At 59.9% G+C, this 23825-nt stretch overlaps 1 protein-coding gene across 20 annotated transcripts in view; it reads left to right on the top strand.

The window, feature by feature from the left end:
* Positions 1-23825, top strand: part of JAKMIP3 (Janus kinase and microtubule interacting protein 3) — a 92023-nt gene that overhangs the window by 5586 nt on the left and 62612 nt on the right. Inside the window, exon 1 of one of the 20 annotated variants that reach the window (XM_089313790.1) lies at positions 21536-21829. The exons of the other annotated variants lie outside the window; for them this stretch is intronic. The gene's annotated coding sequence lies outside the window, so the exon portion shown is untranslated. Of the gene's footprint in view, positions 1-21535; positions 21830-23825 lie in introns of those variants that run through there. 20 annotated transcript variants of the gene reach the window in all.

Here is a 23825-nt window from a genome sequence, read left to right as displayed (position 1 = left end):
GTGCACACCTGTTCACACCTGTCCACTTGCAGCTATGAGACAGACACCAGTGGTGCACACCTGTTCACACCTGTCCACTTGGAGCCATCTAGGAGATGCTGGTGGCGCACACCTGTCCCCACTAGCACTGGTGTCGTGGTGTTGACGGTCATTCCCATGGTGCTACTGCTTCCATTCCCCGTCCTGTTCATCTGAAGTGGGGAATTCTGGGTGGGACTGGTTGTGGCTCCCAGGTTCACGCAGGACTGAGACCCCAGAGCCAGCAGCCAGCAGCAGCAACACGGGGACACAGTCCACCTGTGGTGTTTCGGAGGTGGGGTCCTTCGGTCCCTGGGGACCTGCCTCAGGGAGGTGACCCCGTGGAGAGGACCTGCCAGGGGCCAGGGCTCTCCTTCTCTGCCCTGCTCTGCCCCTGCCAGGAGCCCTGAGCGGGGCAAGCCTGCGCCTCCGATGCCGTGCACCAGGGAGGCCTTTCCTGTCAGTGACGGGAGCCGCTCGGGTGGCGGGCAGCGCTGCGGCTCCACCCCGCTTGCTCACGTGGTTACGGCTGTGGCAGCAGGGGCACCGGGACTGCTGGTGTGCATCAGTCAGGATGCATGGATAATTGAGGATTGACTCCTGTCAACAGGGACATGTGAATAACTGATTGATCTGGGTCAGTAGGGACACATGGATATTGATGGCCACGCTGTATCAGTAGGGACATGTGGACGGCTGATTGCATCAGTAAACACGCGTGTGATATTGAACTGTGTCAGTAGGGACGCACTGACATTGATGTCTACCAGCAGGGACATGCGGACTGCTGATCCCTATCATTGAGCATGCATGGATAACTGATTACTGATTTGCGTCAGGAACATGTGGATAACTGATTACTGATCCATATCTGTAGGGACATGTGGATAACTGATTACTGACTCATATAGTAAGGACATATGGAAAACTGGTTATTGATCTGTATCAACAGGGACATGTGGGTGGCTGACTGTTGATTCACATCGGCAGGGATGTGTGGATCATGCTGCTATTGGTCTGTATCAGTAGCGACACATGGGTCACTATTTCGCTCGTGGGTTGGAAGGCAGCGATTATGACTGCGTTGGACTCTGGGCTTAGGCGTTCCTCACTGTGGCAGAACGCTCTCTCCTGCAGCGCCAAGGGCTCAAAGCTCCTCTGTCTCTAAACCCCTTGGTCATGCTTTCTTCCACTAAGTTTTATTTATTTTTTAAAGATTTATTTGTTTATTTGAAAGAGTTAAGAGAGGCTTTCCATTTGCTGGTTCACTCCCCAGTTGGCTGCAACGGCCAGAGCTGTACCAATCCGAAGCCAGGAACCAGGAGCTTCTTCCAGGTCTCCCACACGGGTGCAGGGGCCCAAGCACTTGGGCATCTTCTACTGCTTTCCCAGGCCACAGCAGAGAGCTGGATCGGAAGTGGAGCAGCCAGGACTCAAACTGGTGCCCAGTTGGGATGCCAGTGCTGTAGGCGGCGGCCTTACTCGCTATGCCACCGCGTCAGCCCCTCAACAGTTTTAAAGAAAGTGTCGCTCCACTGTTTTCTTGTTTCTGTGTTTGTTTTAAAAGTCTGGTGCTAGTCTGATTCTTTTGACTCTACACATTAATTGATCTTTTTACCTGGAGGTCTTCTGGCTTTTGTCTTTAGCTTTGAAACCTGGTAGTTTTACATATGTTTCAAAGTTAATCAGACTGAATTTTATTTTTTAAAGATTTATTTATTTGAAAGGCAGAGTTAGAGAGAGGCAGAGGCAGAGAGAGACAGAGAGGTCTTCCATCTGCTGGTTCACTCCCCAGATGGCCGCGATGGCTGGAGCTGGGCTGATCCGAAACCAGGAGCCAGGATCTTCCAGGTCTCCCCTGCGGGTGCAGGGCCCAAGCACCTGGGTCATCTTCTGCTGCTTTCCCAGGTGCACTAGCAGGGAGCTGGATCAGACGTGGAGCAGCCTGGACTCGAGCTGGCGCCCATATGTGATGGCGGTGCTGCAGGCAATGGCTTTACCCACTCCAGCCCCTGAATATTTTTTTCTAGGTACCTGGTGAACCCTTGAAATTTGTAGATTCAGGATTTTTTCAACTTATGGAAAATATTCCTTTATGTAATGTTATTTTCTTTGTGATTTCTCCTTGCCAATTATTTAAAATTTTTATTTGTTCATTTTCCATCTGTTTGAAAGACAGAGACACAGAGGCATCTCCCTTCTGCTGGTTCACTCCCAAATGCTTACATCAGCTGGGACCAGGCCCCTGAAGCCAGGAGCTCCCTCCAGGTCTCCCACATGTGTGTCAGGGACCCAAGCACTGAGTCGTCACTGCTGCCTCCCAGGGCCTGCGTTAGCAGGAAGCTGGAGGCAGAAGCAGAGCTGGGATCAGATCTCAGCACCCGACACAGGACGAGAATGTCCAAGTCCCAGTGGCATCTGAGCTGCTGCACCGCCGCCCCCCCCATCTCGCCACCCTCCTCAGCACCTCTGATTCTGGGGCTTCGCCCCTCCAAGGCCTGGAGCTGCCTGGCTCCGGGGGCCCGGCTTCTGTTTCATGACTGCTTTTAGAAGGGAAGACATCCCAGCAGTTCTCTGTGAACTCTGTCCCCGCGTCGTCCCCGCAGCCTTCTGGGGGCTTCTCCCTGTTCTGATTCGTGATGCTGGGATGTCCACAAGGCTGCTCGGGGGGCGGGCACGTTGCCGTGACGCTGGTGCTTGCGCGTGCTCCCGCAGGGCCCTGCCTGCCTCCTCCTCCCTCTCCCGCTCCCCCTTCCACCTCTGGTCCCCGTGAAGCTCTGTGTTTGAAGACCGCCCTCTCAAAGGACGTCTGTCCTTTTCTGCCACTCCTGCCTCTTTACGTGGAGTTTGTGTCTCTAAATACTCGGCTGGCGAAGGCTGGCGTTGTGGCGCTGTGGGGCAAGGATCCACGGCAGAGCGTGGGATGAGTCCTGCCCCCTCCCGCGAACGCGCCTGGCAAGGCAGCGGGAGGTGGCCCAGTGGGTGGGTCCCTGCACCCCAGTGAGAGATCCAGAAGGAGCTCCAGGCGCCTGGCCCAGCCCTGCTGTTGAGGCCATCTGGGGAGTGAACCAGTAGATGGAAGACCTCTCTCCCCTGCTCTGCCTTTCAAATAAATAAATAAATAAAATTTTAAACAAACAAACAAACAAACAAGGGGCCAGTGCTGTGGTGCACCGGGTTAACGCCCCAGTCTGCAGTGCCGGCATCCCGTATCGGAGCCGGGTTGAATCCCGGCGGCTCCACTTGCGATCCAGCTCTGTGCTGAGGCCTGGGAAGGCAGCAGGAGATGGCCCAGTGCCCGGACCCCTGCACCCACGTGGGAGACTCGGAGGAAGCAGCTGGCCCCTGGCTTCGGATCGGCCCAGTTCCGGCCGTTGCGGCCATTTGGGGAGTGAACCAGTGGAAGAAGACCACCCCCCTGTAACTGCCTTTCAGATAAATAAATCTTTTTTTTTTTTTTTTTTTGACAGGCAGAGTGGACAGTGAGAGAGAGAGAGACAGAGAGAAAGGTCTTCCTTTGCCGTTGGTTCACCCTCCAATGGCCGCCGCGGCCGGCGCACCGCGCTGATCCGATGGCAGGAGCCAGGAGCCAGGTGCTTTTCCTGGTCTCCCATGGGGTGCAGGGCCCAAGCACTTGGGCCATCCTCCACTGCACTCCCTGGCCACAGCAGAGAGCTGGCCTGGAAGAGGGGCAACCGGGACAGAATCCGGCGCCCCGACCGGGACTAGAACCCGGGGTGCCGGCGCCGCAAGGCGGAGGATTAGCCTAGTGAGCCGCGGCGCCGGCTTAAATCTTTTTTAAAAACAAAACAAACCACAAAAACCAGAATGCAGGTGGCCCCCGGCCCCTTGCCCGCTGCGGCTGACCCCAGGCCCCGCAGCTCCAATGCGGCCAGGGCCGGCCGGGCCTGCGCGCTGCCCAGGGCGCCCCGGCTCCCGGCTCCCGGCCGGCCTCTGCTCCGCCCTTTTTACCCCGGCCACTGCAGCTGTGGCCTCGCGGCCCTGCGACGCCAGGGGACATCTGGGCAGCTCCGAGGCCCGAGGGGACCGGTGGTCGTTTCCGTGGTTCCGGCGGAGGCGGCGGGGCCTCAGGCAGGCGCGTTTTATCCGAAAGCGCGGCGGTCGCCTACAATGGCCGCGCCAGGAAAGCTCCGGCGCCCCTGCTCGCCGGCCCTCAGTCCGCTCCTCCGCGGCCCTCACCTCGCGCGGGGCGCCGTCTGTGGTGGGTTCCGGGTGTGGCCTCGCGGCCTCGCTTCCGGCGGCCTCGCTTCCGGTGAGTGGACATCCGTGGTTCTGAGCGGCCAGCCCCCTCGCGGCCTCACTTCCGGCGAGCAGACATTTTAGTCCCGAGTCGGTCAGCCCCCTCGCAGCCTCACTTCCGGTGAGTGGACATCTGCGGTTCTGAGCGGCCAGCCCCCTCACGGCCTCAATTCCGGCGAGCGGACATTTTAGTCCCGAGTCGGTCAGCTTCCTCGCAGCCTCACTTCCGGTGAGTGGCCATCTTAGTTCTGAGCGGTCAGCCCTCTCGCGGCCTCACTTCCGGCGAGCGGACATTTCAGTCCCGAGTCGGTCAGCACGGGGCCTCGCTCTGGGGTCTGCCCGCGGCCCCGCAGGGCCGAGCCGCGTGTGGCCGGAGTCCACCCCCACAGCCGGTGCGCCTGTCAGTGTCCTGTCAGTGGACGGGGGCGTGGTCCCCACGGCGCGGTCAAGCTTTGGGACGAGTGCCGGGCTGGGGCATCCGGGCAGGTGTAGCGGGCTTCTCTCCAGGGGCTTGGCCTCTCGCCCCAGCGGTCCTGTCCTGTGGCTGTGCTGTCTCGTCCCCGGTGTGGGACGCCGGCCCTGCCCGCACCCCGCGCGCGCTGGCCACCGGGAGTGGGCGCTGTGCTCCCGGCCGAGCCGGCGTCCCCGCATCCCGCCCCCGCCTCGCCCCTTGGACGCGGGGCCTGGTGCCTTCTGCACCGCAGCCCTCACGGAGGCGCACCTTTCCCCTGGCTGGCGCCTCTGGCTGTTCCCTACACCACAGGGCGATGGTGGCGGGACCGGCCCTGTGTGGATGCGAGAGGGCGGCTCCCTCTGCTGCGCCTGCACTGAGAGCGGGGCTCCCCGCCCCCACCCCCGCCAGCTGCCCCCAGCTCCTGGCCAGCCCGGCCGGTGTGGGACGAAGCGGCTGCTGTCAGGGTGGTGGTCAGCACGAGAGTGGAGGGGCAGCCGGCGGCCGTGCCCTGGCATGCGGGCCTGGGGAGGTTCTGTCTGCTTGTTTGGCTCTGCGGGTGGTTCTGTGTGTCGAGGAAACTTGGGAAGAGAAAAACTAGAAACCATTGCTGTTTTGCCGCACGCGCAACTCTGTTTCGTAACTTCCGTCTAATGGTGCAACTGATGTGTTTGGCTTTAAGTCTCCTTTATTTTGTGCTTTCTGTTGGTTGCACCTGCTTTCCCCCTTTTCTGCTTTCTCTTGCATTAACTGAGCCTCCCCCCCTTTCCTACTTGAGCATTGTACATTCCTCTCTATCATGTGTCATAAAACAGCAGGCAGAATCACTTGTGACCGGCTAAAGTTAACCAGAATCCTTCTCCCAGATAATCCAGGAAGCCTGGAGCACTCACCGCAGTTCACCTGCCTGCTGACTTGGCGTTTCATTGCTGTCTTGTTTTCTATAAACCGCTCCAGGTTCTGGGCACTTCCACAGGCACCGGTCTTGAGAGGCTGCACGGATGTCCAGCAGCGCAGCCGCTCTGATTCCCTGCTGCCTGTCAGATGTTCCATGGGAGTCGCCTGCCTCCTGCCCAGGACGGAACTTGAATAAGCACCAGCGTCACAGTCCGCCAGCTTTCTTTCGTTTTGTGTATTGTGCCTTCCAGAATGAAGGTGGAATGCGGGCTTACTGGGGATTGAATTCTTGCTTGTCAGTGATTATGTGTGTTCCGGACCTCCCGGCACCTGTCAGCAGTCAGATGTTGGCCTCACTGTCCTCTGAACGTGGCTGCTTTCCTCTGGCAGATTTATTTATTTGAAAGGCAGGGTTACAGAGAGGCCGAGGCAGAGAGAGAGAGAGAGAGAGATGGGTCCTCCAACCACTGGTTCACTTCCCAAATGGCTGCAGTGGCCAAAGCCGGGCTGATCCGAAGCCAGGAGCTTCTTCCGGGTCTCCCATGTGAGTGCAGGGGCCCAAGGACTTGAGCCATCTTCTGCTGCTTTCCCAGGCCACAGCAGAGAGCTGGATTGGAAGTGAAGCAGCTGGGACTCGAACCAGCGCCCATATGGGATGCCGGCACCGCAGATGGTGGCCTTACCTGCTACACCACAGCACTGATCCCTCTGGCAGGCTTTGTAGTTTGGTTTAGTCTCCGTGGTTTCCCCTGCCTGCCCCACCTCCCCAAGCCTCGTTACGGCAGGCCTGGATTTGATATACGTTGGGTCTCAGGTTTGCAGCCTCCAAATCAGTTCTAAGGAATTTTCAGTTACTAGAGCTTCAGATTTTGCTTCTGCCAGTGTCCCCTCCCCTCCCTCTTCTCGTGCTGTCCTCCCTGTGGGTCACTCCCTTAGGCGTGGTCGGCCACTGCTTTGTCTCTTTGTGAGTGGTTCTTCTGAATTCTCTTCTGAATTCTCTTCTGCTCCACACCACTTCTCTCTTTCCTTGTCCATCTGCTGCAAAAGTGTCCACTGTGCTTTTAATTCCAGTCTTGCTGTCTTTTTATCCAAGTTTTCTGTGTCGCTTCCTGTGCTTCTGCTCTGTGAGGATGTTTTCATGCTTGTACTTGGAAAAAAAATTCTTTTTAGTGGAGGTTGTGGGGCAGGAGGCACATGGGAATTCTGGGTCATGCTGTGCTGTGCTGTGAACCTAAAACTGCTGTAAAAACAAACCTGGATTTCCAAGTGGAGAGATTGTTGTTTTGTGACTGAGCTTTGTTGAGACTAATGTCAGAAACTTCTGTGGGTCCTTTTTCTTTCTTTTTGTAAGATTTGTTTATTTATTTGAAAGGCAGAGCTACAGAGAGGCAGACGCAGAGAGAGAGAGAGGTCTTCCATCCTCTGCTTCACTCCCCAGATGGCTGCAATGGCCGGAGCTGTGCAGATTCAAAGCCAGGAGCCAGGAGCTTCTTCCAGGTCTCCCAGTGGGTGCAGAGGCTCAAGGACTTGGGCCATCCTCTGCTGCTTTCGCAGGCCACGGCAGAGAGGTAGATTGGAAGTGGAGCAGCCAGGACTTGAACTGGCACCCATATGGGATGCTAGCACAGTAGGTGATGGTCTCACCTGCTATGCCACAGCGCTGGCCCCATGTGGGTCTTTCTCTGCCCGTCTGGCCTGGTTCCCAGGATGCCACAGCTGCATGCAGTCATTGCCCTTGAACGTTGCTTGGGGCTTTCTCAGACCAAGGACGAATGTGTCCTTCTCCATGGGGAGTCACGTCTGCCCCCAGCGGGCAGCTGGAGGCACTCAGTTGGGAACCACTTCCAGCCCAGCTGTCCCTCTGAGTCCCGGGTGTGCTCAGGTCACCCGCAAGCCGGGCTGTTCTGCCCGTGCCTCGGAGCTGGGGGCTCCCTGCCTCTCTTTCCTCTTTGTTCTGCTGCCCATTGAGGATCTGGGGGCCCTAGTGTGAGTGACGTAGCTCTGGGTCCCCGGGAGAGCACCCTGTGGAGCTCCACGTGGGAGCGACTGCAAGCATGGGCTGCTGCCTCCTGCACCTCAGGAGGCCGTGGAGCAAAGGCCTGTGCGTGCACGGAGTGCTGACCCAGCATGTGTGGGACACCAGCCCCACACACAGGGGGCGCTGATCCACATGGAGGGCGCCAGGTATCACGTGGGACCCTGAGCCAGCACACACAGGGCGCCAGGTATCACGTGGGACCCTGAGCCAGCACACACAGGGCGCCAGGTATCACGTGGGACCCTGAGCCAGCACACACAGGGCGCCAGGTATCACGTGGGCCCCTGAGCCAGCACACACAGGGCACCAGGTATCACGTGGGCCCCTGAGGCAGCACACACAGGGCGCCAGGTATCACGTGGGCCCCTGAGGCAGCACACACAGGGCGCCAGGTATCACGTGGGACCCTGAGGCAGCACACACAGGGCGCCAGGTATCACGTGGGCCCCTGAGCCAGCACACACAGGGCGCCAGGTATCACGTGGGCCCCTGAGCCAGCACACACAGGGCACCAGGTATCACGTGGGCCCCTGAGGCAGCACACACAGGGCGCCAGGTATCACGTGGGACCCTGAGGCAGCACACACAGGGCGCCAGGTATCACGTGGGCCCCTGAGCCAGCACACACAGGGCACCAGGTATCACGTGGGCCCCTGCCTGAGCCAGCACACACAGGGCACCAGGTATCACGTGGGCCCCTGAGGCAGCACACACAGGGCACCAGGTATCACGTGGGCCCCTGCCTGAGCCAGCACACACAGGGTGCCAGGTATCACGTGGGCCCCTGCCTGAGCCAGCACACACAGGGTGCCAGGTATCACGTGGGACCCTGCCTGAGCCAGCACACACAGGGCGCCAGGTATCACGTGGGCCCCTGCCTGAGCCAGCACACACAGGGCACCGCCCGGCCTTCTCAGGCAGACGCCGCTTAGGTTCTCCAGTGGTGCTCGTGGCTGTGCTGGCATCATCGGCGCCGTGGATGGAAGGTGGCTTAGCTTGGGGCTCACCGGAACCTGACAGCTCTTCATTGCTTGTTGTTTCTATGGAGTCATGAAGAGTGTTGCAGTTGATTTCTCAACAGTGTTGCAGTGGAATCGTTTCTGAGAGGAGGAGCGTGGTGGGGGCAAGGAGTGCGGAGTCACCACACAGACCCCGGGAGTCGGGTGAGAACGAGCTTGAGGCGAGCAGCCCGCAGACTCGTTTTTTTTTCAGTTGGTACAGCAGCTTATATAGCCAAGACCAGCCAATCCGGTCAAGGGGAGATCTATGCCCCAACCAATCACAGCCTGTTGCTAGGCAGTTTCCAAAGCCATCCAATCACAGCCTGTTGCCAGTCAGGCTCTTGTTGCCAGGCAGTTTCTGAAACCATCCAATCACTGCCTGCCGTCAGTCAGGCTCTGTTGTCATGTGATTTCCTCTGTTGTCATGTAGTTTCCTCTGTTGTCATGTGGTTTCCGAAGCCATCCAATCATGACCTGTTGCCAGGCAGTTTCTGTTGTCAGTGGCCATGTTGGCATGACCTTTTCACCTCAACGGCCATCTTGGCATGACCTTTTCACCTCAGTGGCCATCTTGATATGACCTTTTCACCTCATTCCACCACAGAAGAGGACTCAGAAATGTTTGTTTCTGTCCAGGGTGGAGTGGTGGGAGCAAAAAGACACTTATGTAGGCCTTCAAGGTGGAGGCCACGCGATTTCAGATTCATTTCTGCAATGACCCAAGGTGGACCGGGGAGCTTTCCTCTGTGACTTGGACAAGGGTGGAGTATGAGGTCCATGGCACAATCACCGTGAATCCCAGGGCCTGCATGGACTGTGGGGAGACCTCGGATCCCAGGGTCCATGTGAACTCTGGGGAGAGACCCCAGATCCCAGTGCCCATATGAACTATGGGGAGACCTCAGATCCCAGGGCCCATGTGAACTGTGGGGGGAGACCCCAGATCCCAGGGCTCATATGAACTATGGGGAGACCTCAGATCCCAGGGCCCACGTGAACTGTGGGGGGAGACCCCAGATCCCAGGGCCTATGTGGACTATGGGGAGACCTTGGAACCCAGGGCTCACGTGGACTGTGGGGAGACCTTGGATCCCAGGACCCACGTGAACTGTGGAGAGAGACCCCAGATCCCAGGGCCCACATGGACTGTGGGGAGACCCCAGATCCCAGGGCCCACGTGAACTATGGGGAGACCTCGGATCCCAGGGCCCACGTGGACTGTGGGGAGAGACCCCAGGGCCCACATGAACTGTGGGGAGATTTCAGATCCCAGGGCCCACGTGGAGTGTGGGGAGACCTTGGGTCCCAAGGCCCGCGTGGACTGTGGGGAGACCTCGGGTCCCAGGGCCTGCGTGGACTATATCTAGGGGAAGTGTCCAATGATGGGAGGGACAAGACTGGAAGGGTCTGAGCTTCCTTTTCTCCCCTGGTTACTCCTGTTTACCAGGAATTGAAAGTGTATGTGCACGTGTGTGCACCTGTGTGGGTGCATGGTTGCAAGCATGTGGGTGAAAACCGCCAAGTAGCTCCCTGTGTGGACAAGCTCAGGGACTGGCTTCTGGTTGATGCCTCTGCTCCTCCCACCTGCAGGGGCACTGGGAGACCCTGGACAAGGCCAGGGCTAGGCTGGCAGAGACAGGCAGGGGAGTTGTAGCACATGTACAAGCCCAGACCAATGCCTCCATGGGCAGCCCACCAGTGGCTCAGTCCCTGCAAGGGCGATGCCAAAGGCTAGAGCAGGATTAGCTGGTGGCATTGATTAGGATGGGGTCACCACAGGCCAGGTGACGCATGAGACTGAGGAGATGAGAGTGAGAAAGCCAGTGCTAGGGCGGGGGGGGGGGGGGGGGGAGTTGCGAGTGGCAGCACCGTGGACAGCACCCAGAGACTGGGACAGGGCAGCTGCAGCCCTCCTGGGCCAGTCCTGGTCCTAGTTCCTCTCTCCCAGCCTCGGGGAGCTTGGGAAGAAGGGGGTCCTGTGTGCCCACGTGTGCTGGAGGAACCTCTGGCATAAGGAAGGCGTTCGCTGCTTCTTGGGCTCAGGGTAGGCAGATTTCTGGGATCTGTTGTTTTTCCAGGAGCCAAAGCAGGAATTCCAAAGGTTGGACTCTTCGCAGAAGGTCGACAGTGAATTCTTGTTTTCAGTGGGTGTGGCTCATCCCTGGCAGGCAGGGATGGAAATCCTGGCCTCAGGCACCCCGGACCCTTTTCTTCCGGAAAGCTGAGGCAGGTGTCCCATGGATGGTCTGGGTGTCAGTGACGAAGGCGTCCCCTACAGTGCCTGCAGGGTACACAGACGTTGCACGGTGGCCTGTGGTGCACACAGGGGCAGCTGTGCTGAGGACAGCAGGCGAGAGCAAGTGGTATGCGTGAATTAGGACACAGGTCTTTTCCATGAATGTTTGGAAGGAAATGGACACAGGGCAGGCCTGGAGCCCATGATGCGGTCACACTGGGGAAGGGAGTGGATGGGAAGCCGGCAGCAGGGGGCCTCTGCAAGCTCACGGCCACTCCTGGGGGTGAGCTGAGCCAGCACCTCGGCTTTCATCCACGCCTGCTCTTGCCTCACTATCTCTTCTCTATTTTTCTACCTGAACCTGGGAACTTGGTCAGCAGGACCCTGATGAGCTGCCCTAGGGTGCCTGGTTTCGGCCACACCCTCCTTCCTCTTCCCCAGCAGGACCTGTGTCCCTGTGCTGTCAGATGCCTGGGGATCCATCTGCAGCCTTCTCCCTGTGGGGGCCCTGGGCCTCTGTCCCCGTCTCCGCTCACATCTTGTCCCAGTGTTCTGGGGAGGAATGTCCACCTGTGTCCTGACCTCTGCACACGTGTCACCCCTGGAAGTTTTCTCCTAAGTGCAGCCAACTCCCGCTCTCCTGGCCAGGCTCCGCCCTCACTGCCTGTTCTCACCAGCTGGTCTTAGAAGAGGCTGTTGGTGCAGCCTGGCTTTGCTCCCGCTGAGTGCACAGGCTGTGGGCACCCCCTTTCACCCCTGAGGCCCCACTTCTGCCGGGGCAGCTGGGAGGCTGTCAGGGAGCAGCTGGCGCATGCGGGGCCGAGCAGCTCACTCCTCACTCCTCACTCCTCACTCCTCACTCCTCACTCCTCACTCCTCACTCCTCTCTCCTCTCCCACCTGCCATTGCCATCGTCCAGCCATAGCTGCGATGCTTCCTCTTCTGTTTTCCCAGGAAAACCCTTTGGAACCCAAAGTGGAGGCCTCGCCGTCTGACTGGGACTCTGTTCTCAGGAGAGGCTTCCCAGCGTGGCTGCCGCTGGCCTGGGGCCATTGTTCCCAGCACCCCCTTGTCCTGTCCTCCATTGTCTGTTGCTGCATGGAAGCCGCCGTGTGGCCGTGGAGTGAGCCTCCAGAAAGCCTGGAAAGCACCGCAGGGTGCCGGCTCTTGGCTGCGAGTGGTGTCTGGGCTCGTGTGCTTCCTGCTGGCAGTGAGGGACTGTCGGAGGCCGCACGTTGGGGGCTTTAGGAGGCAACTTGGAGTGGACACTGGTGCCTGCTGCCCTGGAGCCACCAAGTCCCTGGACTTCATGGTGGCCTGGCAGGTCCTGGGTTTGCAGGTCTCTGGTGCCCACGCTGTGCAGCATATCTGGTGCTTAGCCGGGCCGGTGGCGGTTTGAGAAGCGGGTCCGACCCAAGCTTCATCCTCAGGAAGTCCAGGGGCACGCAAGTGGATGAGGGCTTGAGACCCTCAAGGGCTCAAGCGAGAAGGACAGCGCTGGGGGTGGCGGCGGGGATGTCCACAGACAGGTCAGGGCAAAGCCGTCTGTCCCACCCCACCTCCCGCTTTCCCCCCAGCCTTGCGTGAAGGCGATCCAGTGTCCTCAGTGCAGTCTGAGGCAGAGATTTTCTCCGATAGGAGGCTTGGCAACAGATGAGGTTTTTGTTTTTCTTTCTTTGCTTAAAAGGCAGACACAGGGAGAGACCAACAGGGAGCTTTCTTCTGATTGACGTCCTCATGCCGGCAATGTTCAGAGCTGGGCTAGGTCGAAGCCAGGAGCCAGGAACTCAATCTGGCTCTCCCACGTGGGTGTCAGGGAACCAAATGCTTCCAGGAAGCTGGAATCAGAACCGGAGCTGGAATTGGAGCAGCCCTCCAGTGGGGATGCAGGTTCCACAGTGTCCGGGTTGCAGTGACTGCTCGGCGGCACCGTGTTCCTCTGCACGATGAGCTCCTGTGTCCAACAGCCGCAGCCCTGCCCTGAGGCCGTGTGATGGGGTCATTGGTCAGAGCGCGGAGCTGGGTTGGCTTGCTGGGTGCTGGCTGTTTTCTCTGCCGTCCCTCAGCTGCCCGCGGAGGGCTCTTCATGGGTTCTCCTTCTGTCTCCTGGGCGTCTTGATGTCAGGTAACAAATGTGGGTGCCCCTCTTCTGCTGTGGCTTCTGTTGTGTTTGTGGTCTGCCTGGTGTGTGTCATTGCGAGAAGCTGCAGCCATTGCTGCCAACAGGCCTCAGGCGCTGTGTGCTGGTGCCTGAGAACCTAGCCTTCTGCCCCACTGTGTGCTCACAGAGCCACAGCGCCACTGGAGTCCTCCTCCCAGTGCTGGGCCAGCGAGTTGGTCTGCAGGTTGCCAGGGTGGCCGGGGTCCCTGTGGTCCACGCTGTGCTGAGCCATAGGGCCAGGTGGGGTGATGGCTGTGCTCCCACATGGAGTGGACTGCATGGCCGTCCTTGTGATGGGGTCTGCGTGAAGTGGCCAGGCTGCTAGGGCATGGCCGAGCACCCAGCTTTGCAAGTTGGCGGTGGAGACACTGCACTCAGCGCTGCACCTGCCAGTGGGGGCAGTGCTCGGCTGTGTGTGGCGCTCCTGATCCACGGCTCTCATTGGTTGGTTCGTTCCTGGGGCCACTCAGGTGAACCCAGTTGAGTGCTGATTTCTGATTCTTCTGGGCGTAGAAAGTGTTTCCTCTAATTTGCTAGCTTGGCTGGGCTGTGGGGTGTCGGGTGTGGCTTCTGGGGCTCCGTTTGAATGCTCCTTGTTGTGACTGGGAGCAGGGGTGCTGCCGGCTAAGAGGGTCACAGCTCTGCCAGTGGGAGCCAGGGCTGCCTCTGCCTCCATGCTCACTGGGCCCCTTGGTGTCGGGGCTGCCACAGGCCCTACGACCCGCCACCTCAAAAAACCTGGGCTTATCTCCTTCCTGAGGTACCTATGTGGCTGTAGCCCTGGGAGGAACTGGGGGAACATTTGTGACCAGTACTGTGGTTCTGTAGGTCCTCAGGGGGTCAACCACCCCTGTCCTGAGGGCTCTGGTCTGAGATTTGGCTTTGGTGTGGTCATGGGGTGGGGGCGCTGAGGCTCCCATGGTGGCCCCAGGCATCTGATCCACTGTCCTCAGGTCACACTCATCAGGCCCCACTCTTGTCGTTGGCTGTTGTCAGTTGTAGTCTGGGCGCCCAGCCCTGCCACCCTGGAGTCTTGTCATTGTCCTGGGTGCTGGGAGCTGGTTCCCTGCAGGGGGGCTGTCCTCCAGGGCCTGCAGGGAGCGTGGTCATGTGGAGGTGCTGGGTGCCCGTCCCGGGACCTGGTCTGCAGCAGCAGCAGGGCTGTTCCAGGCCCATGCTCTGCACTGCACACCTGGGCTCCCCAAGGCTGTCCCTGCGGCAGGGTGGGTGCGACCCCAGCTGGTCTTTCTTGCCAGGGCCTTAATTAAGCCTCATATCCGGTGGGGGGGGCACTTTCACATCAGTAAAGCGTCTACTCTGTAGCCCAGTTCTCTGCTCTCAGTCGAAACCTGAGGTATCCCCTGCATTTTCCTCCCCCCTGCCTCATCGTGGGGCCCCCTGGCCTCTGTGGGCTCCTCCCATAGCAGGGACTTTGTTGCTGTGGTCCCTGTGTTTGCCATGGTCCCCATGTTTGCCGTGGTCCCCGTGCTTGCTATGGTCCCCGTGTTTGCCGTGGTCCCGTGTTTGCCGTGGTCCCCGTGTTTGCTGTGGTCCCCGTGCTTGCTGTGTGGTCCCCGTGTTTGCTGTGGTCCCGTGTTTGCCGTGGTCCCCATGTTTGCCGTGGTCCCCGTGTTTGCCATGGTCCCCGTAATTGCCGTGGTCCCCGTGTTTGCCATGGTCCCCGTATTTGCCGTGGTCCCCATGTTTGCCGTGGTCCCCGTGTTTGCCGTGGTCCCCGTGCTTGCCGTGGTCCCCGTGTTTGCCGCGATCACGGTGGTCCCCAGCCTGGGGTGGGGATGAGGGGTGAGTTTTGAGAAGGGCGGGCTGATGTCTCAGGATGGCCTCTACCACGTTGTGTTCAGCATCTCAGATGAGGGCTGCCTGCCCCTGGCATGCAACAGGAGATGCTCCCCTGGCCCAGGACGTCCACCTGGCTGCCCCCACCCGAGTCTCCAGTTTATGTGTTTTGTCCCCAGAGATCAACTGTGTCCCCCCTGTGGCTCTTCTGCCTTCACAGTTGGTTCTGGGACCTGGGGCTAGTGGCTGAGGGACACGGGGTGTTAATCTGCTGCTGTGAACTCTAGAAGTGTGGCCCGAGCTGGATGCTGGGCAAACTAACCTGTCATTCTCTTTATGCCAAGCCACTGAAGTGGACCCCACAACCACATGGGCCCTGGGCGTCAGGTGGATCTCCCGGCTCCCAGCTCTGCCTGCTCCACATCCCCACCCACTGCCGGGATGCCAGGAAGGCCAGGGCATCGCTGCCGCACACAAGCAGCCCTGTCAAGGGCAGCTGATCCACGACAGCATCCGGGGTTCTGGGATCCCACCTGGGGGCTGCTCTCAGCCCAGGTCCCAGCAGAGCTCACCCTGCCCCCAGCAAACCGAGATGAGGCCTTGTGTGCAGGGAGCATGTTTCAGGAAGGGACTCCAGGGAGCAGGAATGAGGACTGGAAGGCTGAGTGCGGAGTGAGGGGAGGAGGCTGTGTGTCTTGGGTCACTGGGTGGTGGCCTCAGAAGGGAGGAGGGGACAGTATGTCCTGGCCCATTCCCTGCTTGCCAGGCATCCCCGGGGCATTGGCTCCTGTGCAGGTCCAGGCTGTGAGTGAGAGAGTGCTGAGCAGGTGGGAGGTGCAGCCAGGTGCCTAGGCCAGGCCCCTCGAGAGCTGGCTGTGGCTGCACTGGGCCGACAGACACGTGGCGGGACATGGGGATATGCAGCAGAACAGAGGGACTTGTGACAGGACAGGGGGACGTGTGACAAGACAGGGACATGTGGGACACAGGGACGCCTGGCAGGACATGCCTGCCCTGTGGGCTGTTTTGGGTCTGGTGGGACAGAGCAGTGAGCCCGGGCAGGGACTCTTCAGTCACCTGGCAGGTGCCACTGTAACTGTCCTCACCCTGGGCTTTGTGTCCTCTCAGGTGCAGTCCTCCACTTTTCCCTGAGTGTGGCAGGAAGGCTGGGCACTTGTGGGCTGGCAAGAAGGCAGCTGTGCCTGTGCCGCCCATGAAAGGGGCTGAGACCGGGGCGGCTGCCTCCCTCGCCGCCTGGCGTGAATGCAGTGTATTCTTTGCCGTGGCTTTGGATTCAGCTTGCTCATTAGCAAGGCACATAATGGAGCTGCGTGCCCAGCACAGCCTGGTGCCTACAGGCCAGGGAGAGGGTGGAGGGGGAGTCAGACAAGAGTGCCCACAGCTGGGGCCCTGTCCAGGGCCCGTGTCCTTCTGTTGGCTGACGCAGGGCCAGCCAGAGTTGTCTTGGGGCTGCCCAGCAGTGGTGGTCAGCAACCTCCGTGCATGGGTGGCTGTGTCCCTTAGGCCCTGTGGGAGCCAGGCCAGTGGTGTGGGTCAGAGATTAGGGTCGTGGGGCTTAGTTTATTGTCACAGAGTTGGCAATGCCTTTGGCACAAGGTGGCCTTCACCTGGCAAAGTGCTTTTTTAGCATCCGTGTATGGAAATACAAAACAGGTGAAGCCGTTGATTTCTGAAGCTGTGGTTAACAGGGATCCTAGAAGCAGCAGCTGCTGCTGGCCGTGCCAACCCCAGAGTGCAGGCACAGGTGTGTCAGGCACAGGTGCGTCCAGGCTGCAGGTGTGTCAGGCACAGGTGCGTCAGGCACAGGTGCGTCAGGCACAGGTGCGTCAGGCACAGGTGCGTCCAGGCTGCAGGTGCGTCAGGCACAGGTGCGTCCAGGCTGCAGGTGCGTCAGGCACAGGTGCGTCAGGCACAGGTGCGTCAGGCTGCAGGTGCATCCAGGCTGCAGGTGTGTCAGGCACAGGTGTGTCAGGCACAGGTGCGTCAGGCACAGGTGCGTCAGGCACAGGTGCGTCCAGGCTGCAGGTGCGTCAGGCACAGGTGCGTCAGGCACAGGTGCGTCCAGGCTGCAGGTGCGTCAGGCACAGGTGCGTCAGGCACAGGTGCGTCCAGGCTGCAGGTGCATCAGGCACAGGTGCGTCAGGCACAGGTGCGTCAGGCACAGGTGTGCAGGGGAGCAGCATCAGGAGGGAGTGGAGGAGAAGTTGCAGGAAAGTGGTGAGATGAGTCCGGGCTCGTGTTCTGGCGAGCCCAGACACCAGAGTGAGAGAAGCAGCAAAGTTTTATTTAAGTAAGAAAAAGAGAAACTCCGGACTAGTGGAGGGGCCAGTAGAGAGACCAAGCCGCTGAGGTCTCGCAGTCTGGGGCGTTTGTACGTCTTCGTAACACAGAGCAAGTGCAGTGGTCACACATCTGTGAAGGCAGGGCCAATCTTTCTGGAGCCTTTTTCAGTTTGTTTCTGTCGAAACCTAACCCTTGCTGTCCGTGGGCAAATGTTTGCTCTAATGAGATTCGTTGTGATTTGCTTGGTGTGTGTGCGCTGGGGCTGGCAGGGAACTACAGGGTGGAGCCAGCCTGCCTGCTTCTGGTCCCAGGCTCCCTCGGGGTGGGGGTGGCTCCCAGCGAGGTCAGGTAAACAGCAGGTGGGTCTGGCAGTGACCCTGGCTTTGTGCAGGTGTGCATGTGCACACGCATGTGGGGTTGCTTACATGGAGCAGTGGGGCAGCTGGGTTCATGGACACACTAGTGTCCCCTTGATGGACAGCACTCTTAAGCAAATGGGGCAGATGGCCTCGTATGCTGCCACTTCGTGGCCTTTGGCGTGGAGCTCGGGTGAGCAGGCCTGCTGCAGGTGTGGGGTGAGGGGCCTGGGCGTCATGTACTCCCAGCACTGAGGACCCCTTAGGGCAGGCGTCCCTGGGCACTGTGCTTGCTCTCCGCCCAGGCTCCTCAGGAGCACCTCGCCTCTGCCTGGGGACGCAGGGTCCCCCTCGAGGGCCTTGGGCTGCAGAGATTTTGTTGGCGTAAGATGATCTTGCCTGTGGGCTGCAAGGGGAGTTAGTCTCCCCAGGGGAGCTTCCTTTGGGGGCTCCCGTTGGCTGTCGGCACCCACCAGGCAGGGTCAGCTTTTGGAGGAACGGCCGGCACTGCGCATCATGGTGACATGTCTTAGCGACATCAACTCTGTGCCCACCAGGATACACCTGTGCCCTGGCCATGTGTGCGTGCTCCTCTCTGACGTGATTGGTGTTTGCTGTGAATGGAGGACAAAGGTGCAAGAGATGGGCTTGCCTGAGTTGGGATCAGAAATGCCAGTGTTCATCTAGTTCTAAGTAACCGGCATTTCACACGGTAACCAGGGCCACAGCAGGGATGCCCGCTTGCCCTGTGTGGGAGGAAAAGCCGACTGGGCCCTGCTGCCCTGTCCCTGCCACCGGCCCTCCGGCCTCCGCCTCCACGGTGTCAGATGGTGCTGGGGACAAGTCCCCTGCAAGCCCAGCCTCGAGGCTGCGCAGGGGCCATGTGGTCTCCAGAGAGGTGTCAGAGCTGCTTGGGAGGAACATGGCAGCCGCAGGGCTTGGGGGCCGCTGTGGCGCGGGCACCTCCCACCTGCAGGACAGGCAGGTGTGGTATCAGAGCTGCTGCTTGGAGGACGTGGAGCCACGGCCGGGGGTTCACAGGTTCACATTTCCAGGAACAGAGCTGATGTCACCATGGAGCAGCGCTGGGGTGTCGGGGGGTGACTTGAAGTGTTTGTGTGTCCAGGTGGAGCTGCTGGTTTGCTGGGGAGGCGGCCAGTTGAGCGCCGTCCTGCACCAGCTCCCCATGATGTGGGCGGGAGCGTGACTGTGGTTTTCTGCAGCTCAGCGGAACGAGGGAGGGGGCTCTGAACCCAGGAGCCGCAGCCTCGGCTGCTGTGGGCGGGGCTATGTGCTGGCCCCCCTCAGAGGCCTGAGTTTTCATGCCCACTGCGGGCCTGGAAGAGGCAATGAAACTTGGCTGCAGGGAACTCAAACTTGGCCACCTCGGCCCCTCCGGGGGCTGTACCCTCACAGACGAAAGCCTGGCTTTTCCATTGGGAGGCACAGCAGAGCCCTGTGTGAGTGGAGAACCGAGCGGGAGACCCCGTGTCAGATGGCTTCCTCTTCCGGTTAGGAGAACCTCAGCTTGGTTCCACTGCCTCTGAACTCGACGGCTGACGGTGAGCAGCCAGGTCGGAAGAGCAGGAGGTGGCAGTGGCCTTGGACCCTGGGGTCTGCTCCACAGTTGCAGGAGGGGACTGTGACTGATGCAGACGGTGGGATGGACTGCAGGGTCCCCCATGCAGGAGAGGGCTGGCCCAGGCCTGTGAGCAGAATGCACGCTTGGTTTTCCAATGAGAAGAACCCAGGAGGGGGAGCAGAGCCGTGAAGCCTTGAGGAAGAATCTCCATCAGTGTCTGTGCACACCTGAGTTCTGGACAAGAGACAGACGCGGGGGAGAGGTGGGGTAGTGAGTGACCCTAAAGCTCCTGAGGGCCAGGGTCAAGGTGAGTGCTGAGCGGGACCAGCCAGAGGCTTGGCGCCAGGATGCAGAGCAGTGAGGGGCAGTGAGGGGCAGTGAGGGGCCGGAGGTTCACGATGCAGAAACAGGGCAGCCACCAGGGTGCGTGTGGAGTGACAGTTGTAAAAGGATGCTGAAGTAGGGCTCCGGTTGTTACTTTTCAAAATCAGGGAGCACCAGCTTGATCATGCATCCGTGCCCGTGTGGTGCAGACACAGAGCTGTGCATCTGTGCCCGTGCCGTGCAGACAGAGCTGTGCACACGTGCCTGTGTGGTGCAGAGCCATGCATGTGTGCCCGTGTAGCGTGCAGAGGCCGTGCGTGTGTGCCCGTGTAGTGTGCAGAGGCCATGCGTGTGTGCCCGTGTAGTGTGCAGAGCCGTGCGTGTGTGCCCGTGTAGTGTGCAGAGCCGTGCGTGTGTGCCCGTGTAGCGTGCAGAGGCCGTGTGTGCTCGTGTAGTGTGCAGAGCCGTGCGTGTGTGCCCGTGTAGTGTGCAGAGGCCGTGCGTGTGTGCCCGTGTAGTGTGCAGAGCCGTGTGTGTGTGCTCGTGTAGTGTGCAGAGCCGTGCGTGTGTGCTCATGTAGTGCGCAGAGCCCCTGTGGCTGCTTTGGGTTTGGGGTTTGCACGTGCAGACTTTGTGCTTTTCAGTGACCACGACACAGACGCTTGTTTTCAAGGTGTTGTGTGCTCACGCCCCACGGACCTGTCTTAGCCACCTCGTCAGAACCTGACGGTGAGCCGCCCACGTCCTCGTGTGGGAGCCCTGCTCTGTTGCTGGGCGTTTAAGATGCTTCTCGCTCTCAGCATTACCGTGCCACCCTTAAATGAGTTGTGTTTGAAGCTCTTAGATCCGTACCCGGCACAGGGTAGGTTCCAGCACTCGGCACAGAAGGAGGATCGGCGCCCGTGCTGTTACTGAGTCATTTCTTGGGCTCTGGAAGCAGGGGCTGTGGGTGCTTCCACTGACAGAGCCCCCACTCTCGAGGTGGAGCCTGGGGGCCCCAGCTGACCCCAGTGGACATCCAGGCTTCAGGAACTTGTCTGGTGCGTCTCAGAGGGGGCTGGAGACCTGGCCCTGGATTTGAATTTGGCCCCGGCACCTATCAGTTGTGTGACCCTGGGCGGGTGGCCCCGATTATAGCACAGTGGGTTTTCTCCCCTGTGAAACAGAGGCAGCAGTGATAGCAGCTGCCCAGTGGCCACCACACAGGTCAGCAGTGACAGCAGGTGTCCAGTGGCCGTAACTCAGGTCAGCAGTGACAGCGGCTGCCCAGTGGCTGTCACACAGGTTGGTGTAGAGCTTGGACGATAGAGCAGTGTTTGTCATTCCAGTGTTGTCACTGTCACCAGGATATCTTGTCAGAGGTGCAGCAAGGGCGAACGACCTGGTGATTTGTTCTGGTTTGTTGAAGAAGCAGTAACGTGAGTGACGGCTGATTTCCCTGCGTCACTGTGGTCATTTCACATCCTGTCATTGGTGTTTCCTCTGTGGGCTCCTCTTGGTTTCATGGGTCTCAGATTTGGGGTGAAAGGGCATTTGGATCCCACTGGAAGGGGCAGAGCTGGCCGGGTGGGGTGGGGTCGTCGGATCCTTGCTGGCCACCTACCCACAGCCACCCTGGGCTCCGGGCGCAGATGCAGCCTCACAGGTGTTGTCCTTTAACAGCCTCAGAGATGGACTCTGAGTGCCCTGCTTGGAAGCTTCAAGGCCTGCATGTCCTACTGGGCAGCTAAGCGAGCTCAGCGGGGGCTTCCTGCGGGGGTGGGGCAGTGGGGGGGAGATGAGCCGCTCTCAGCACCTGTGCAGAAGGGTGCTAGTCTGTGGGCCGCACACCCCCCCTCCCCCGTCATCTCCACGGCCACATCCCAGCATTTAAAGGGTAGAAACTCCACACCACTTAGAGTGAAAACTGCCTCTGAGAGGGGAAGGGCGCCTGTCCCTGGCCTCAGCTGCGTCTCGCGTGCACGCAGAGCTCACGGGGAGTGGAGCCAGAAGACGCGTTTGCTCTGGTGCGGGCCTGGTGCCTGCTTTGGAAGTGCCCTGTGAACCCCTGAGTGCATTTCTCTGACTGGAGGCAGCCCCAGGAGCTGCGTCCTGCTGTGGACGTGGTGACCCAGGCAGAGGCGGGATTAGCTGTCGGAATCCAGCAGCAGCAGTGGTGACGGGCGTCCGAGCCCAGGAGAGGCGCTGGGCCGAGCACACGGCCATCCTGGCGGAAGGAAGGCCCTGCCAAGGAGCGCCCAGCTCGGGAGATGGTTCCTCCCCCAGTGCAGCGTGCAGCCGTAGCCTGGTAAACTCCCTCTGAAGAGAGCAGCCGCTGTGTGCTGAGTCATAGAGCCGGGAGCGGACACGCGCAAGCCGCTCGGAATCCAAGCCGGGAAGATTCCCACGGTCAGGATGAGAGCCGGTGAGGAGCGGAGCTGGGCTGGGGAGCAGTGCCGGGCTTCCCCGCTGCGGGGCTGCTCTGTCTTGTGTGTGCCCAGGTCGCTGCACCCGTGGCTGTCTGGTGAGCAGACTGTGTCACCAGGCAGGTAACAGTGTGGAGAAGACGCCACGTTCGTGTGCAGAGAGCAGCGGGGCTGGCGCCCGGTGGCCCTCGCCCCATCCGTGCCCTGCAGCTCCTGGCAGAGGCCACAGCAGGCAGGGGTTTTGTTTTGTTTTGTTTTGTTCTGTTCTGTTTTTTACAGCATGGGTGTTTATTTCCTGGAGCCTTGTGTTGGAGGGACCCTAGGATGTGACTTTGCTCCGGCTGGCTCTGGTGAGAATCATGGAGCCAGCGCCCAGCCTGGGAGGCCTCGGATGCCCTGGGGAGGGGTGTGGCTTGGGTGTGTTTTCCTCTTGAACGTGGGTCACGTGTATGGCCGGCTGCTTGGCGCCTGCCTGTCTTCTGATTGGATGGCGACATCTCATCAGAACCCCATCACGAACCAGCTTGCTCTCTGACAGCAGTTACTGTGCAGGGACTGTGCCTCGGTTTCCCCTCTTGTTCAGAGACTCCCCTGCCAGTTGGGGCTGGGGGCTGTGCTGGGCAGTGTTTCAGGTAGTTAGGAGATGACCTTAACAAGGCGTGGCTGAGGTTGGTTATGAAACTGCAAGCCGAGGCTGTGAGTGCCGGCCGTGGCCGTGCGTTTTGTTCTGGATCACAGCCTGGGAGAAGCAGCTTTTCCGGGTTCCCAGCCTGGACCAGAGCAGGACGGAGAGAGCACCTTCTTCAGCTCTCCGGCCTGGAGCCGTTGGGAGTGGACCAACCCCCGGTTCCCGAGGACAGCACAGTGGAGGAGTGGCCAGGCTGTGCAGGGACCTCAGTGTGACAAGGAAAAGGTTCACGCTTGGATGTGCTCTGTGGGGATGGCAGAAGGTAGAGGAGGGTCTGGTTGAGGGCCCCACGGGTGCGTGTTTGTAGCGAGGATGCGTGTTTGTAGTGAGGGTGCGTGTTTGCCCCATGGGTGCGTGTTTGCCCCATGGGTGCGTGTTTGTAGCGAGGATGCGTGTTTGTAGTGAGGGTGCATGTTTGTAGTGAGGGTGCGTGTTTGTCCCACGGGTGCGTGTTTGTAGCGAGAGTGCGTGTTTGCCCCATGGGTGTGTGTTTGTAGCGAGGGTGCGTGTTTGCCCCATGGGTGCGTGTTTGTAGCGAGGGTGCGTGTTTGCCCCACGGGTGCGTGTTTGTACTGAGGGTGCGTGTTTGTAGCGAGGGTGCGTGTTTGTAGCGAGAGTGCGTGTTTGCCCCACGGGTGCGTGTTTGTACTGAGGGTGCGTGTTTGTAGCGAGGGTGCGTGTTTGCCCCATGGGTGCGTGTTTGAAGCGAGGGTGCGTGTTCGAAGCGAGGGTGCGTGTTTGCCCCATGGGTGCGTGTTTGAAGCGAAGGTGCGTGTTTGTCCCACGGGTGCGTGTTTGTAGCGAGGGTGCGTGTTTGTCCCATGGGTGCGTGTTTGCAGCGAGAGTGCCTTTTGTGGTAGTCTCTGATCTGTCTGAGGGGTGCGGCATGGCAGCGCGCCCTGAGTTCCTGTTGCCGTGCTGGGTCCCCCAGGAGTCCCCACAGCCTCTGAGCTGCTGGGCGTCCCCACAGCAGGGAGCTCACGGCAGGCTGGGCTGGCGGCTGCAAGAACAGCAGGCACGTGGCGGTTCTTTGAAGGTCATCTTGGCCATGGGCAGTGTGGACGGGGGACTCCTCTGGACAGGTGGCATTTCCTTCCCTCTGGTTTCCGGACATGCCAGGCGATGAGCTCCAGGCGATGGTGTTTTCCCGGGGTGGCCTGGTTAGCACAGGTGGGAAGTCCAGGGAGCTACAGAGACGGCAGCTCCTGGTCCTCCCGCATGACCTCTTGGGCGTGTTCTTATCCCGGACGTGGCCCTGTTGTCCGCCACCCAACACCCACACCCTGGGTGGCGTGAGGTGTCCCTTG

Source organism: Oryctolagus cuniculus, chromosome 15 (assembly GCF_051225735.1).
Source record: "Oryctolagus cuniculus isolate XC-2025 breed Fujian yellow rabbit chromosome 15, ASM5122573v1, whole genome shotgun sequence".
In the NCBI taxonomy this organism is placed as follows: Eukaryota; Metazoa; Chordata; class Mammalia; order Lagomorpha; family Leporidae; genus Oryctolagus; species Oryctolagus cuniculus.
The sequence above is the reverse complement of the archived record's forward strand: the minus strand, read 5'-3'. Positions and strand labels throughout refer to the sequence as shown.